Source organism: Apus apus, chromosome 2 (assembly GCF_020740795.1).
Source record: "Apus apus isolate bApuApu2 chromosome 2, bApuApu2.pri.cur, whole genome shotgun sequence".
Lineage (NCBI taxonomy): Eukaryota > Metazoa > Chordata > Aves > Apodiformes > Apodidae > Apus > Apus apus.
Genome location: NC_067283.1, coordinates 151,500,842 through 151,519,243, shown reverse-complemented (window position 1 = coordinate 151,519,243; position 18,402 = coordinate 151,500,842).

Genomic DNA, 18,402 nt, shown 5'->3' with positions numbered 1-18,402 from the left:
AAGAGAGACTAACAATCCAAGGAAGTAATGATTTTTGCTGTCGCCAGAAAGGCAATTCTAATTAAAACATCAGAGGTGTTTCAAATTTAAAAGGTGGTGTTACTACAACTATATTCTGTTGTCTTTTGCATTAAATTTTGTAATGCGTTCCTGACCCTGGGCAGAGTTGAAAAGACCTAGCTACAATGCCACTCTGCTACAGGGCAGTTACAACATGTCAACAATTTATGAAGAACATGAGTCCTTGCTACCTATCATTTCTGAAAAAAACAAAGGAGGTGATAATTAGGCCTCCTTAGGAGGTCTGAATGAACATCACGTATCTTTTACCGAGGCCATCAGGAAGTTTTTACTAGAAACAGATTTAGTTTATGACTAATCTGTGCCATATTTAAGCCATGATTTCACTCATTCATTGACTTCTATCTCAATAGGTTTCACTGGAGTGAGGAAAATTATCCATGTGCTTTTCCTTCACATCTCTTGTTTATATCTATCATCTTTTAACATGAAAAATATCAGCCTGCAAACAAAAATTATTAGACCTGGAAAGAACCCCCAGCTGTAAATTTGAGTCTTGTGGGGCCATAATAGAACATTTCCTCTGGAAGCATTTCTTTCTTTCTTAGGTATAAACATGCAGGAAGTTTAACCTTAAAAACAACAAAGAAAACTCTTGTTGATTCATACAACATTGTGAAGGCATAACAAAAAAGCAAGAAATCATCTCTGAAGTGCACTTTAAAACATGTGCCCTGCATAACAAATGGATTTTGAAGTATGGGAAAATGAATTAATTTAAAGATTGCTCATGATACCTGAAACACCAATGCATAAATGAAAAAGAGTGTAAGGAAAAGGTTATGCAGGCATTTCAGTGTAAGAGCTTTCTGCTGTGGAGAATAGGAAACCATCAGAAACTCTTGTATCCACAACAACAACAACAAATATTTTTTTATGGACTCATGAATCTATAGAAGTTTATATTCTTAAATCTCACTGCCAACCGAAAATATCAGTGGCTTTCTTAAAAGCCCAGATGCCTACTACTAGATTTTAGATACTTAACTGAAATGACTGCATGTGTCTGGTGGATGTCTCTTCTAAAGAAAGAACAAGCCTTCTTCAGAGTGATTTATCCCATCCTGAGGTCCAAGTCCCTGTCTGCAGGACTCTGGCTCTCCTCACTGGTTACACAGCCTCCTTAAAGAGAGGATGGATGGATGGATGGATGGATGGATGGATGGATGGATGGATGGATGGATGGGTGGTTTTCTGCTTGATGGACTGAGTCTGGTCCTCACTGTTACTCTGACATTGGCTTTTCAGAGTTCACATAATGACCACAGATATAAGGATTTCTGCTGTGAACTGAAGATGCACATCTGATAAAGAAGGGAAAGTTTGCTCCTTTCAAGCCTTGGTATACAAGCAGCTCAAATAACATGCATTCAAAGTGTTGGATTCTTAAAATCATGTGTTTTCTAATTTTGGTAATGAGACTGGCTGTCTTTCAGACAATATATTTTATAATCACAGAATGCTTCTGCTTCATCTGTTGGGCTTCTGATGCATGGTAATAAGAGGTGAGTTAGACAAGTAATGGTTATGATCCCCTGTGTTATTATAAGTCTGCAGATGTCTGTTCAGACCCACCCAGGCATTCAGAGGAATGTGAGGGCACCTAGATATAGCACCAGTGAGAAGCAGCAGAGTCCCATTGCATTCCCAGTGGCCACTTTGTACAGCTGGGTCCCTACTCTATCAGCATCCTGATGTCATGTCAGAGCAGGAGGCAGATGTCATCACTTGAAGGGAAGCTGAGAGGAATACTCTGTTTCATTTAATCACTTGGTGTTAAGACTGGTGGAAGGACAGCAGAAATTGGTTAGGGGATAAATTATAAAACTGCTTAAAAAAGCTTGTTTTTGATATATAGAGTAGGAGGAAATGATCAAAGGAAGATCAATGAAAGTGATGTGCCCAGCTTAGCTGCAGCTGGGTGAATGAACGAAAGGAAAGCTGTGGTAGCCAAAGAGCTGAAAGGAGATAACAGAGGAAAGGGTTTTTATCTGTGTGCACAGCCAAAGTAGTGGAAATATCATTTGAGAGAGTCTTGTTAAAGAAAGGACTTATAATATATGGAAGGGAAAAATTTATATCTTGGCTAAAATGAAAAGGCAACAACCCTAAGTAACAAACAGCTGAATGCAGTTCTACAGCAGAGGCAGGATGGAGAGAATCATCTGATCAACACAAGATCATGAGTCTGGCTGGGATAATTCTGAAAAGTGAATGATGATCAACCTTCACAGAATCACAAAATCTTAGGGCTTGGAAGGGACCTCGAAAGATCATCTAGTCCAACCCCCCTAACCTTGATACATCATGCTTCCTAACACCACCTCCAGCTTTTCTGGTGCACAGCTGAGAAGTTGCTTTCATTCCCACTTTCACGGGACAGTCACATGGAATAATTAACTAGCCAGTAAACACCACATCAAATAGGGAGTAGCACAAGCTGCTTTTAATAAGAGCAATTAGGAATGACAGAAGAATAATCACCCTCTCCTCAGATATAAGTCAAGTAGTAGAGACCTATTTCTATTAACTGCTTATGGTTGTTTGAAATAAATCATATAGGCACAGGAACCATCTCTGGAAACCAGTGATGAATAAAGACAAGGGGCCAGAAATATTTAGGTAAGTAAGCCTTGCAAAGTGTTTGCTTTGGTGTGGCTGCTGGTAAATCTCTGCTCAGCTGCCTTACTCTGGAAGTACCCGTGTTGCAGGCACTGTGTTTCTAGAGCTAAATTTCTCAGACATTCATCACTCTGCTCATGAATGTGTTTAGAAGTGAGTCCATTTTGGAAAGCCTGATTTGCTGATATGTCTGTCCAGGTCAAGAGTCTCTTTTGGTGATCACCTACCTGTATCTCTCAATCTGGTAGAAAGGCTTGGAGCAGCCATTACAGATCTGGCCTGCAGCAGGACACGGAAAGAGATTATCACACCTTTTCATCCAACAGATTCATAATTAGAGCATTCATGGATGTGTGGGAGATATAACATAGAACCATGAGTCCAAATCTAAGGCAAAGACCTTAAACACTTGATTTAAGGAAGTTCACACAAGCACCAGGGAATAGCACTCCTCCTCTAGTTTATTGAAGTGGTTTCACTCTGATTAAAACAGTGATAGATTCTTTAGGCTGGAAGAGAAAGTGAGTGCAATTGTTTTGTTTAATAGTAAATTGCCCTTGGGATGAAAAAGGGAAAGCTTTCTCAGTCCTTGCTTTGCTGAGCACCTAAGGGAGGAAACACAAATTAATGAAATGTTGGGGGCAGGTGGGAGTAAGTTCTGTGTAGTCACTGGGTTCACATAATCTTCTTTAGACTCTCAATCCTCAAATAGTCCAACTTCAATATGAGGTGTACACTGGTTCAGAACTGCTCTTAGTGTTTCACAGAACAAAAACCTTGGGGTGGACTAAGGCAAGGAGATGTGGACTAAGATCGACACAAGCAGAGCAAGGGAACTGATCTTGAAAGTCTACCATGTGACTGTGAATAGTTTGTTCACTGATTTTTCTTTTTTTTGCACAAAAGACAAGGCTGTGGCTGCTGTAGCTGTGTTTTGTAAGGAGTGTGGGTACAGAAATTGCAGTTATGCAGTGTTCATGTTGCCCTTCTGCATTTTGGCCTAACACGACAACAAAGAACCAGCCCCATGGCTGCTGTCTCACACATTCACACACACTGGGATGAGGAGGACAAAGGACAAGTAGGAGCTCATGGATGGAGACAAAGGACAAGGAGGGTTCTTCACTGATTAAGGTCCCAGGCAAAACAGACTCAACTTGGGGAAAAAATAATCATTTAATTTCACACCAATCAAACACACACAGGACACAGACACACCCAGAGCAGGGCTTGCATATGTTACCCCACCCCTCCCTTCTTCCCGGGCCCAAATCCCTTTGTTCCTGGTTTTTCTCCCTCCTTCCCCCTAGCTACACAGGGGGATGGGGTTTAGAGTCAGCTCACAGGCTGGTGGTTCCTGCTGCTCCTTCCTCCTCATGCAGAAGGATTCCTTACAGTCCTTCCGTGCTTCCCCACGGGGTCCCTCCCATGGCAGAGAGTCCTCCATGAACCTCTCCTTCATGAGTCCTTCCCACCAGGTCCGGAGCTGCTCCAGCCTGGGCTTCCTACAGAGTCACGGCTGCTTCAGGAGCAAACTCCCCTGGCCCCAGGGGCTTCCAAAGCTGCACAATCAGAGTCCACAGGCAACAAATCCACTGGCCACAAAATCCAAGTCCAGTGGCCAAGTTCACCCCTTCTGGCGCCTTCAGGGAATGTTCTACCATGTTCCTCCATGAGTGCAGGTTGACAGTTGCCATCTCACCATGGGTTGCAGGGAAACTTCTGCTTGAGCATCTTCTTTCTCACCAACCTCGGGATCTCCACCCCTGATCTTTCACCTCTCCAGCTCAGCTCTTTCTTGTCTGCTTGCTCTCGGCTCAGATCTTATAACAGTTCTTTCAGATGTTAATCATGGAGGCCCATCTATTTTCTCTCTAACAACCCAGCCTTGGCTACCTGAGCTGGGGGAGTTTTTAGTAGCTTCTTATAGAAGCCACTCCTGGCTCTCCTCCCCTGCTACGGAAACCATGCCAGAACCAAACCAGCACACTATTTTATGGGTCCCCTTTGGGTTAGATATGATGTAAAACCTCAGCTACTCTGACCTCTCGAAGCAAAGATCTGTACAACTGGTTGTACAGCAAGTGAAGTGCCTGCATTGGATACTGTTATTTCTGGCACATCATGGATAAAACAGAAGCTAAAGAAGGATTTTGCAGCTCCTGATTTTGAGGGCTCTCATCCTTCACTCCTGTTGACTCACAGCAGAGCATATGCAGGCAGTGTGCATACTGATGGCAATTAGATGTGTCTTATGTTCAACAAAATACAGGAATGTGTAGTTAGTTGGGAGGAAACATCTGGGCCATTCAGTGCAACCCAGAACTCTGTGAACAACTGGGAAAGAACAAATCAGTGCTGCTTTAAATGAGTTTGCAGAAGGTTTGTTGTGTATATACGGTTGCTCTTATACAATGTGTTTAAATACATACAGTTGTTTCTGCAAAACAAAGGTACTAGTGCCTGAAGATTTAGTGTTCGGAAGAAAGTGACCAAGGATGCTTTTCTTACCTTGAGTTTCTGCAGTAGGAGGGAATTACTTATTGGAAAATACAACTGGATGAGCCTCCCAACAGTTACAGTTCTGGTTAGGAATACCTTAGCCATCAAAGAGATGATCAGAGATCAGCATCTCTGATCTACAGCCATTGAGGTCTCCAGCCTCCACAAAGCACAATCCACAAAGCAGTCAACAGATGTGAAAGGTTTCCTCCTCCCTGAGGGCAGTAGAACACAATGGCTGGATACATGAAATCACTGGCCTACTTCAGATTTGAGGCATTTCGTTCCTCTGAGAAGGCAGTCAGAAGACATCTGGGCCTCACCCTCCACAGCAAATGCCAGGATGGATCCTAATTTATGGTGGATTAATCAATCCACGGGACATTTTTTTTAAAGAAAAAAAAGAAAAAGGTAAAAGGAAGCCATATGTGGTCTGAAAGTCATTCTGGGATTGGGGACAAGCTTCCCATTTCCACTGCAGTAGCATAACATGCTGCAGTAGTGCTGCACTCCCCTATGTAGCAATGTCAGTGATAGAGATGCTTTAAGCTCTCTCCTACTTACTTCTGCTGTGGTCTCAAACCTACTAGATATGCAGGACAACGGACTGAAATCTGCCAGAGCTAACCAGCCAGACCTATCAACAAGCCATAAAACTTTAAAATAAAGTTTGATCATTATAAAGTTTTACAAATCTAGAGAAGGAGTCTGATTCAAGCTGAAGAACTCAAGTAAGCTGTGTTCATGTTTGTGTACTTCACTTGGGTTTCTTTTTTTTGCAATCACCTTGCTGCAGGAGTGTTTTTCTCCTAACAGGAAATAAGTTTTTAGCTCAACCTTTGAGCACACGATTGATTTCTCATCATACTGGGGTTCCTAGCAACCTGTGCTAACTGGGACCCTAAGCAGTCAAGTTAAAGAGGGAGGAGGCTTATTTTGTCATCCCTGGAAGCGATTCTCCAGAATAAGACTGAGCTCTACTGGCAGAGCAAGATGATCAAGGTAGGCTTTGTGATGCCTGTGCTGTAACTGTTTTGAAGAGAAATGAGATGGGTCCCCAAGGATTCAATATTTTATAGCTCCTCCTGCCCTAAATTCACTTCAATTTATTTCAAGAGATTATTGATCTGAATGTTAAAGTCATTAGCCTCAGCACTTGACTGAGGATGTACTGAAGAAGTACATTTAAGTTAGCATCACTGGGTCAAAGACACATGTGAGATGGAAACTATTTCTGGAGTTCCCATTAATTAATCCAATAAAACATAATCTCTCTGCTTTAAGTCCTTAGTTCCCACATGTCACACTTTATTTCTATATACAGCCAGGTCTCCACGATAAGGCACTCAGAAAACTATTTCATATTTTTTTTTAACCAAGTCACAAGCAAGCTAATGGAAAACCAGGAAGGTGATGAGTTTTAAAGAGAAGTTAGAAATTATTATATCAGAGAGGACAACAGGAGATACTTTGATATAATTTATCTTCTACTCTATACTTTAGGCTAATGAATAGTCATATACAATTGTACATGAAGATGGGTTTAGAGGTAATGAGTAACAGTGTGTCCTTCAGGGCCTGCAGATCTCAGATACTCTGGGCACAAGGACAGCATGGTTTAAGGCTGAGAAATTCCAAGAAGCCTGAGAGAAGCTGAGGCCCAACCCTATTCTTTTTAAAACACACGGTATGATTGAGGTGTCATAATTTACAATTGGAAGATGTGAATAATTGGCTCTGCAAGCTGGGACTCAGTCAGAGCCTTTGATATTTGGAGATTCTCTTAAACCCTACAGCATGAAATTTAACCTCCTTTCTTAATATTTTGATAGGGTGAATTATTTAAATAAAATTTTAATGATCAATAAAAAAACCTGTGGGTACTCCTGGTATCTGTGTAGATGTTCTATTCCACTAGAATTCTGCTTTTTTTTTCTTTTTTTTTCTTTTTTTTTTTCCCCCTCACCCCCCTCCTCTAGCAATTAATTACAGTTTGATCACATGGTGAGTTAGAGATGACATTTCTTTGATCTGCCTTTCATTTCTCACCTCTTAATTTCCTTCAACATCTATCTGGACTCATGAGAAAAAAAAGAATCTTCTCCAGAACATTCATTATCTTATATTCTTTTACCACATCCCATCCCAGCCATCTGTTTTCTCAAATGCATAATTGCAGTCTTTCTGAGGTTAGAAATTAGAGTAGTCTGCAATGCCCTTTGAAAAATGGATCATTCTCACTTGGAAGTTTTTTCCCATGAGCAGCAGCTCCTGACAAGCTGCATTCAGTAGTGAGCTACTACTCACATTGGATTGTTCTTTGGTTTTATTTTCGTAACGTTTCTCCCTCATGTGGGTCATTTAATTGAAAGGGAGGTAGTTGTGCTGACTTACAGCAACACTGAGGCTTAGATTCTCCCCCAGTTTAGGTGTTGGCTCTCATGGCCTCATTCATTGCCTCATATGTTCACTACAATTTGCCTGTACCTCAGACTTCTCAAGTGCAGAAATGTGTGTGTCCTGGTTGTATGTTTGTGTGTGGTCATCTCCTGTGACACAGACCTCCATTCCATAGCAGTGTCCCACTAAAACCCCCCAACTCCAAAAAACTTAAAGAAAAACATTTAAAAAATCATAACCAAGCCAAATTATTCAGCTCTTTGCCCCCTTCCTAGTGGCTCCCATGTGAAAATCCCCCAAGTTATTATATAGGTGAAGGTTTGAAACTCTGCAGGTGTATTCCAAAGATGCTTCTCTTTGCTGGAGTGCTGAGCTGCTACCAGCTAAGCTGGGACTGGTGGATAGTGGAATGTAGATTGAAGGACAGAAGGTGAAGATATGCTGAGACCTTCTTTAATTAAATTAAGGTAGAGATATCTACCTGTAAATGGACACGGAAGAAAAGAAAGGAAGGACCACAAAGGCAACAGAGGTATTTAGCTCAATAATACTAGACTTTAGTAAATAAATGCTGATAGTTAGCAGGATATTTTTATTTTTTAAACCATTGAAAGTAAAGGTAAAAAGAGGTAAACCCTTCTGAAATAACCCAGAAGAGGACAGTGAGGAAGAAATTAAATCCAAGCAGATAAAAATCAGTGGGTTCATCCTAGATGTCTGTCCTTCTGCTTCTCCAAAAGAGAAACTAAAACCAATCTGCTTCTATGTGACTTAAACTTGAAAAGCTTGGACAGGGATGATGGAGAGGACAGGAACATTTGGAAATTGTTTCAGGAGTAAAAATAGAAGAGCTAAGGTTAAAAAAAAAAAAAAAAGTTTGAAATGTGATTCTTTGTAAATAGGACCCGCCCTCACAGCAGGGAGCAGAAAGGAGAAGCTCAGCACCTGAGACAGAAAAAGGCAGGAGAAACACAAGTGGCAAGTCCTTGCTTGCGGAGGTTGCATAGCTCGAGGCATAGAGGGCAAGAGGGGGCCTCGGGAAAAGTGACATTGCACAGGAACAGAGCAGCTGATACCATCGATGTTTGCACATCACCTCATTAACACCAGCAGGTTCTTGCCAGGTGCTGCCTTGTTTCAGGGCTGGACACAGCCCTGGCACCATGGTGCTATTTTTATCCGCAAATAGATTTCTGAGTTGGAAAGGACATCAGCTGGCTGCCTTCAGGTTGAGTCTCACAACAGCTCTGTATCCAGGCCAAGTGAGCCATATACTTCTTTTATTCCCCAGCACAGTTGCATGGTGCAAGTGAAAATACTGAAAAATATTGTAAAAGACACAAAAACTCTGCTGTGGTGTGTGTTTGTCTGTTTGTTTTGTGGGGTTTTTCTGTAGGTTGTTTGTTTGTTTTCCCCAGAGGAATTAATCACTTACAACTGCAGCTTCAGTTGCTAGACTCTCAGTTTCCTAAACATCAGGCCTGAAATATAAACTTGGAAAGAAAATAGTTCTGTTCCAGAGAAAAGGAAGAGGGGGAAAAGAGAACAACAATTCAATGCCATTTTTCCAGGTTGAACTCAAGCTGACAATCATCATGGTCAGCTCTATGTTGTAACAGAATCTCATTATCACAAAATGTAGTTTTCTGCATCATTCAAGTAAAACTTTATTCAGCTACTATCTCCCTTGTTCTGCTGTTGCAAACACCACTGCATTAGATCCATCTACCTCCCTCTGAAGGGTTTGCTGATTCTTAGGCCACCACACTTGCTTTCGGAAGAAGAAACAAAGCAAAACTGAGCATCAACATTATACATACAACCCATATGCTTTGACATGAGCCACCTCTTCCAGTGAGACAAGCTCACCCAATGCTGTCAGTGATGCTGTGGGTGTAGATGAATATGTAGGCACATGTTTGGGATTTTAGTCCTTCCCACCACTTAACATAATCTAGGTTGTGGTGGAGCTTCTCCTGTAAACACTCTGCCTCCTAAGGCATGTATCCTTGTTTTTAAAAGACACCAGCCAGAAGAGCAAGCTCGCTGAAACTGGTAAGTTTTTGGAACTAAAATAATGAAGATAGAGAAAAGCAGATTTAGAGAGAAAATGTTATTTTACATTGTAATAGTATAAAGCAGTAAAACAAATAGATGTTGCAGATCGATGCTGTGCTCTGTGCAAGGAGACATTTCAAATCTCCTAGCTGTCTGTCAGCCTTTGATGTTGGTTCATTATTGTGCAGATTTTTTTGATTATTCTCTTCCTGCAATTGAAATGCATTATAAACTCCTGTTTGAAAGGGGTGTCAAGATCAGCTGTCAAAAACTGACTGTAAAGGAAGTGAAATGCCATATAATCTGTAACTTCATTAATCGTATTGTGTTCCTCAGGAAGATGGGATTCTGTTTGAACTGATTTAATTACCTGGCTGAGTTTTAGGTATTTATTGTTAAAATAAAGGAAATCCATGTTACATGGAGCTTCCAAAAATTATTTCTTCTGTACTGCATATGGCAACTGGGATGCTAGTTTCTGAGCTTTCCTTCAGGATCTTGGTGTATTAGTATCCTTACTGAACTGTGATATAATAAAAACCTTGTTGAAACAAATTACTCAAACAAAATGAAAAGAGTAATCTGATCGTTTATTTGCTGATCCCTGCTTGACTTTCCAGCCCAGTGACTTGTGTTAAGTTCTCCTGTAAGTTATGGACTTGTACACACTTGTATTAGGCTAATCATAGAATTGAAATTAGGCTTTCTACTACGAGACTATTCTGACTTTTTTTTTTTCTGACTGGGGAAAATATCTGTATTTCTGGTGCTTCTAAAGCAGCAGCAGATCTTCCAGAGAGTAGCTGGGAAAGGAGGATTGCTGTAGTGATAGATTGTTGTAGTGATACTGATCTTAAGACATGATGCAGTCTTCTCCACTTGGAACTGAGAGGCTTGAATCAATTAACAGGTTCAGTTGCTCAGGTGAGTTTGGCAGTTAGGAAGGAGAAAATTCAGAAATGTCACCTTCTTTTTAAAAAGAGCAAAAGATACAAATTGAGAGCAAAGCAGAAATAAAAGATGTGAGAAAAAAATTACTGTTGAGGTCCAGCCCTTTGGGAAAAGATGGTTAGCAGTGAAGGAGGTGTCTGTTTGGAAAGCTATAAGCAGTAGGGGACATTGTACCTTTAAGTGGTTCCTGCAGGGTGCAACTACAATGTGTGGTCCTACTGCAGAAAGTTTTGTGGAATGGTGTTGCAGACCAGCTAAAATAGAATGAAATTAGTTTCTTGCCAGTTGGTTGGTTGTTGAATGCCACTGAGGAGCACTGAATGAGGGCAAGTCCTCCTAGAGTACTAGCTTTCAACATGCTGATAACTACTTAAGACCTAAGGAAAGACTAAACATACAGGCATGGGTGTCTGTGGAAAAGCAAGTTGTTTGTTTGGGTGGCTGTTTTTTTGTGCTTGTTTTTTTGTTGTTTTGTTTGTTTGGGGTGTTGGAGTGTTTGCATTTTTTTGTGTCTTATTTTAATTTCCTGGAGTGATGCTGGGAGAACCACGTGTCTCGTTGTCCTGGAAGAAAGGGAGAATCATTTTCAGAAGGAACACATGTTGTGGACAGCCACTTTAATTGTTGTACTGAGTAGTTGTCTCAGCAGAGCTCAAGAAGTAACAGGATGGAGGCAGAGGGATGAGTGGCACCCATAACAGAGTATTAAATACTGTGTTTTTACTGGGGAGGGGTGTTTCACAAGAGTAAGACAACCAGCCCTTCTCCCAGGGAAAACAGCTGCCGACCTTCCCCTGGAGCAGAATGACTAATCTTTATATCCTGTTGGACTCCCCTCAAGTCTTGGCCTTCCTGGAAATTTTGCATGTGATTTATCTGGCTTGGCTGGAGTCTAGTGCTTCACTCATTCTGGGTGACCTCCTTTCTGTCATGAATTCAGGTAACTTATTCTACAGACGTGCATCGTTGTGGTTTCCTGGACTTGACAAGATCTTGTACACACCCTTCTAATCAAAGGCAATGTCAGGCAGAACTTGCTAGCAGTGGTTTAGACACAGTGAAGTGTAGTGTGTGAAAGGAGAGACTTCAAAGGACATTTGCATTGGTGAATGTTTTGAATGTTTAGTGATGTTACACTCCACTGAAACTGCTGGAGATGAAGGTGCATGGTAAGAGCTAGTGAGGGAAGGCAGAAGGTTGTGGGTGTTCTGGGTGTTTGTGTGTTTCCCCTTTGGGATGTCCATTAGAGAGACATTCTGGGACATGGGCTGGGACATTCTGCTGATCCTGCTTTGCTTTTTTTAGCTCCTCTCTGGAGATTGGACCTTCCCTGGTATCTTTAGCTCTGCTGTCTCTCCTGCTGGTATTCATTTACAGATTCATTAAGTACTATTTTCCATAGTTAGTTTAATTAGGGACTTCTCAGCTCTGATAAAAGATTATATTAAAGCTTGTATAGTCCCTGCCTGGCTTATTTGTTTGCAGACTAATTCTCCAACCATGTTAACTTAATAAGATGTGTTTTAACATTCTGTTCCACCTGTGTTTCTGTGATCCTATTGGAAAACTTGGCTGGGAAACTCTGCCAGCCTGTGGGCAAGAGGGCTGCTTTGAGGCCACAATTTTTTGGACTCATAAGCCTAGATTCAGATGTTGTGCAACTTCACAGTAACACTGAAATTGGCAGAATGGACCCCAAAATTAGAAAGGTTCAGGCTCTTCCTAGAGATGGGGTCTAAATTAAACATTTGACTACTTTTTTCATTGTAGTGTTTTTATTTTGGATATGCACTAGATAAGATTTATGGGGTGAAATCCTGGCCTCTGAAGTCTGTTGACTCTGATAGTGCCAGACAACAGTTGCTCTGGGGTCTTAACTTGAGTGTTAAATGTTCTGCTGTCTCAGTTATTCACACTGAGTTGACAGATGTGACACAAGATGTGCAGGAGCTCTGGTGTCTTCTGGAGTAGTAGCTGGAGGCAAGCAGGGAAGCCTGAGGCATCTCACATGGTCTCAGACATCTCCATTTAGGCAGCTGAGCCCACCATGGGTGAGAACCTATATGATGTAAAAGCTTGCTCTCTTTTGCCATAGAAGAATCTTCTATTAATGTATATTCTATGTGAATGTGATAGCTTGTATTTTAGATAGTATGCACTGTTGAGAACTTCTGGCCACTATTACAGTGACTAGCAAGAAACACAGCTCTTCTGGAAACACAAAAATCTATGAAGCCACAAGGTTTTGCGCTTTGACCAAAGAAAAATGTCAGATGTCCATGTTATTTGACATTTCTGGGCTTGTCTTTTAAACTGAAAATAACAAGCAATGATATAACTGGAAAACTATGTAAAATTCCTCTTCTTATCTGAAGTTTCAGAAAAGAAAAAAAAACAATCACATGGAAAATGATCTGAATAAAGTGGAGGAAGCAGCTGAAACCCTGGGGGGTTTTTTTTGTTAGAAGACTTTCCCCGGGCACTGCACTTTTAGATGTTTTCTTGCATAAGCATCTTGTAACACAAGGCTGGGCTGTGTTGTCATGGAGACTTTCAGGGCACCTCATCATATTGCTAGAAAAGACCAATTTCAGAGTGGCTGTCATTGTGTTAATTCAGTCACAGGACCAGACTTCCCACTGGTGCTATCCCTCCAGTCCTCATTCTGGTTTACACTAAATCTTTTTGACGCCGCCGCAGAGCGTGCGGGTGGCTGCGCGTTCCTTCATGAAGCTGTCTTCATGTGGATTCACAGGGCACAGTGCAATAAATTCAGGTGAAGAGGGATTTATGGCCAGGCTGAGCAAAGCATGCAGAAAGGCTTCAGTTTCATGAAGGAAGAAATCAGTCTTGTCATCACCAGAAACGTGGTTTACTGTTTGCTCTGTCATGTGGCGCTGACCACCCGGAGCCTGGAGGAAAACCATCTCCTTTCTGTGATGTCCAAGATAAAACCTCAATGGCACCATTTTTTTCTCACTGTGATCATTCCAGGTTCAGTACCATGCACCAAAAGATCCCCCAGCTGTTATTGGAAATGCTGAATTTGAAAGCATTTAGTTGCAAAACGGCTTATGTGTGTGTTAGGCTTTCTCTGTTCTCAAAGGCTTGGAACACAGAGATGAAATTGCCCAGCTCAGTGCCTGTGACTAGTTTAGGAAAGCTTCTGACCTCCATGACCAGTGGTTTTCACAGAATGGTAGGGGTTGGAAGGGACCTCTGGAGATCATCTAGTCCAACCCCCCTGCTAGAGCAGGATCCCCTATAGCAGATCACACATGAACATTTCAGGTGGGTTTTGAATGTGTCCAGAGATGGAGACTCCACAACCTCCTTGGGCAGCCTGTTCCAGTGCTCTGTTACCCTCAGAGTACAGAAGTATTTTCTTATCTTCATGTTAAACCTCCTGAGCACCAGTTTGACCATTACCCCTTGTTCTGTCACTGGACACCACTGAGAAGAGTCTGACCCCATCCTCCTGACACCCCCTTTAGATATTTATAAATATTAATGAGATCCCTCTCAGCCTCCTTTTCTCTAAGCTGAACAGACCCACAGGTAACTCTCCTCCAAATGGCGTTAGCCCTGCAGTTACGCAGCAACACAGATAGTACTTCTAGTGTCTGTGGGGTTGGCCTCAGGCACCTAAAAGGATTTAAGAGAAAATCAATATACATCTGTTAGAAGCAGCTTCCAAATTTTATTTTTTTTTTTAGCTTTCACTTGTCTCTCAGCCTTCCAACTACCCTGAGCTCAAGTTTTTTCCTGACATCCACCCCAGGCTTTCTCTTTGGGAATTCATGAATCGTCCCTTACTTCATCCTCTGCTTTCCCTGCCCCAGCCTTCTGCACCCTCAGACCTTCATTATGCTTCTCTCTGCTCTGCCTGTCAATCTCCCTTCTGCGTGAAACCAAGGAGGTTGCCTAATGCTTCTGGTATCAGACAGTTATAAACAATTTGCAGGGATCCAAAATCTATATCCAGGCCCTTCCCCAGGAGGTATGTGTAGGTGGAGCTCACAAGTGAGATGAAGCCCTCACAAGGCTATTTCAGAAAAATGATGTAGAAAAAAACGGACCTAAGGTAGTCTGGGTTGCTGTGTCCTGTCTTCTGTCCCTCATTTATTTGACCTTTGCAGGATCTAAAGATTATGTGAAACCTATTTCAGGCTGATGTCCTGAAATACAGGACACTGCAATCCTGTCCCTATCACTGCCTTGCCTTTCCTTTCCTTTCCTTTCCTTTCCTTTCCTTTCCTTTCCTTTCCTTTCCTTTCCTTTCCTTTCCTTTCCTTTCCTTTCCTTTCCTTTCCTTTCCTTTCCTTTCCTTTCCTTTCCTTTCCTTTCCTTTCCTTTCCTTTCCTTTCCTTTCCTTTCCTTTCCTTTCCTTTCCTTTCCTTTCCTTTCCTTTCCTTTTCTTTCCTCTTTCCTCTTTCCTCTTTCCTCTTTCCTCTTTCCTCTTTCCTCTTTCCTTTCCTTTTTTTTATTTTCTCTTTTATTTTCCTCTTCTCTTCTCTTCTCTTCTCTTCTCTTCTCTTCTCTTCTCTTCTCTTCTCTTCTCTTCTCTTCTCTTCTCTTCTCTTCTCTTCTCTTCTCTTCTCTTCTCTTCTCTTCTCTTCTCTTCTCTTCTCTTCTCTTCTCTTCTCTTCTCTTCTCTTCTCTTTTTCCTCTTCTCTTCTGGACTTAGCTTACATCAATGGATACCTGTCAGTTTATGTTTCCTGGGAATAGTTTCCAGAGAATGTTGTGTTCTGCTGAGCAGCCCCTTCCTGTTAATCTTTACATCAGTGTTCAGCTTCAAGAAATGCAATGAGGTGGGAAGGGAATGATCTGATGCCTGTCCCCACCTGCAAGTGTGTTGTAGTCTGTGGTACCAGGAGCTCCTACAGAAGAGTGTGGGTCCCTGCATTGCTTCTCAAGGGTAACCAAAGACAAAGGTACTATGTTTTCTCTCAGGATGCAAAATCTTTCTAAAAATGTTTTTTTACTCTTCATGCCTTTTATTTTCTTTTTGGTGGTATATACAGGGATTTCTAGCAGAAAGTGTTTCAGTTGCTCTGTTGCTGAACAGTGGGATGTTTGTTAAGGCTGTTGTTTTCCCGAAGCCATTGACAGAACAGAAAAGACTGGTTGTGGTCTCAGTGCAAGATCCTAAACAGGTTATTTAAGGTCTTTTGATATGATACTGTTGAAAAGTGTATCCTGATTTTAAATGCTCTGAATTTCAAATGTGTTGTAGCCTTTTAATCCCATTTAAAAGCCTCTAGGTCTCAGGAAAGTTAGACTAGGCTAAGTGTTTGATGGTTATTTTAAGCAATCTTCTGTATTTAGCAAGCCACCATAAATCTCTCTCACAAATGCCAGCATATACATCTGTAACATATGGACACAATAAAGCATTCTGAAGCTTTTAAGAAGTGACAGAAAAGCCACTTCTTGCAGCTCTTTACCTGACTCATGTTGGTCTTCTCCAAATGCAGCTCATTAGCTAAATTACTTGCAGTGTGTCCCACTAATGCAAAGTGTGGTTGTGGAGCAGGTAGAGGTATTTTATAGCTCCCAACAACAGTCCTCTAGAAACAGCGAGAAAAACCCCTAAAGATGTATAAAATCCTGCAGTAATCTCTTTCTTTATGAGATCTTTAAATCTATTGTGTGTAGTGACTGACTAGAATGTCCCAGTTGCATTTATATACAGGGAGCTTGGAAGGGATGGATTAAATGCTTTAGTTAATTGCTCAGTCTTCTTGGCTCACATGGGTGTGTATATACCAGTTATATTTATTTGGCAGCTGCTCATTTCCTCTCTGTCCTTTGGGCTCGTTGTTCCCTGTGCTGTTACTCAATCAAAGCTTATGGAAAAAAGAGATAAATAAAATAAATTAGTAGAATGCTTAAGCAGTTTGTACCAGCATAGCAGTGTGCAAAGTGCCCAGGGAGCTCTGAACATCTGACCTTTCTTTAAGACACTGCTGTGTGCCTTGTTAGATAGGAAAGCTGAGACAAAGGATTTGAGAACATGGCAATTAAAGGATTGTCTCAGACTCAAGCTTTTATTTCTCTAAATACAGCATTTAAGTAGCATTTAGCTCATCAGTACCTGTGCAAAAAGTTCCTAATTTGATGTATGTTCTACATCAGATGATGTAAAGTAGGAAAGTTCAGCTGACACATTTTTAATGTCTGGGAACATAGTAAGGGATGGAGATGTGACTTGGCTCCTATGACTGAAGAAGTCTGGCCTGGACTGGGATTTGGAGCTAAGATTGTTGAGCAGCAAGCAGAAAACTCTTCGCTATCTGCCAGATTGCCATCTCTAATTTAATGTTAGTGGAATATGGCAAACAAATCAAAAAATATCAGCCAAAGATATTTAGAAAGCCACTGTGAGCAGACACAAGTTCTGTGGCTCTCTAAAGCCACATCTGCAAGTCAGTGGGTTACCAGAAACCTTCTGGAGCAGAAAAAAAAAAAAACCAACACAAACAAACATAACAACAACGACAAGAACAAAAAAGGATAGGTACAGGTAGGATTTTAAGAGTGAGCTTTATGCACAAAGATTATGATGAATGGGACTTGTGGATACATCTACAGATGAGTTTTGACTTAATTAACCAGTAGCCTGAGACCTCACTATAGAGCATATGTATGATTGCTGTGTCAGCTTCCTTGCTTTTATTTCCTCCTTTCTGTGTCCATAGATGCATGTATCTCTAATTTAGTAAGGCAGCTGTTGTGGCCATAGATTAAAGTAGCCCAAGGGAAGTGTGAGAATTCCATTAAATATGCCAGCTTGCAGCTACAGAGCCAGCTCCACCAGCTCGCGTGGACAAGGGTTTGACCCTGCTCTTCTGTTTTCGGGTGCCATTCCAGCTGCCAGAACAGAATTCACTGCACTTGGGCCCTGCAGTTGTCCATAGCCTCTTCAAAGGCTTCCACCCTTCTGATCATCTGTGAATGAAACCAAGGGCTAGGCACTCTGAGTTCTGTCACAAGAAATCCTGGGACGATTGCCATAACATACTGTTTCACCTCCCTTTCTGGCCATCAGCTTTACTGCTGCCTGACATAGCACTGCCCACTCAAGGCTCTCCAAACTCAGAGGAACCTCAGGTAGTCAGGTAGGAGAAGTGGCAGTGAAATTTCTATGTTGTGGCCCCACTTTTGCCCCTAACATAATGATCAGGTTTTGTGCCTCTCTTTTGTGTGCAAGTAATTTTAAATAGCTGATGCCATTATGAAATCTTACCTGCCAACCTTGGCACAATATCATAAGGCTTAATTAAATGTTTGTAAAGTGTTCTGCCGTGCTGGGATGCAAGGTGTTATGGAAGAAAATAATATTACTATAAATAAGGAAAGTGTCTACATTTAAAAGAAAAGAGTGAACTGTCTGGTATAGTCACTTTCTGCTGCACTCCAAGCACAGTGTAGCCCATGAAGTATAAGAGATTCTCCCCAAAGGCAGGTCCATGGTTGACACAAGCTGCCTCATGTGAAGCAAGTAAATTGTGAGTGTCAGACAGATAGAGCAGAGTCAGAAGGTGGGATTAATTCTGCTTGATTATTTTCTTGTTGTTTTTTTGTTTTGAATGTTTCTCTTATTGTGGTCAAAATCTGAGCTCTCTGCTTAACCTCCCTCTATAGCCAGAGGAGATAAATGAGTTATTTTGCCACAGTCTCCCAGGCTGTTTTGGAGGAATATGAGTTGTGCCCTAGATTGTTACTACAAAAGTTGAGGCATTTAATTGTATTTTTCTGTCTGCACTGTATATATTTAAACAG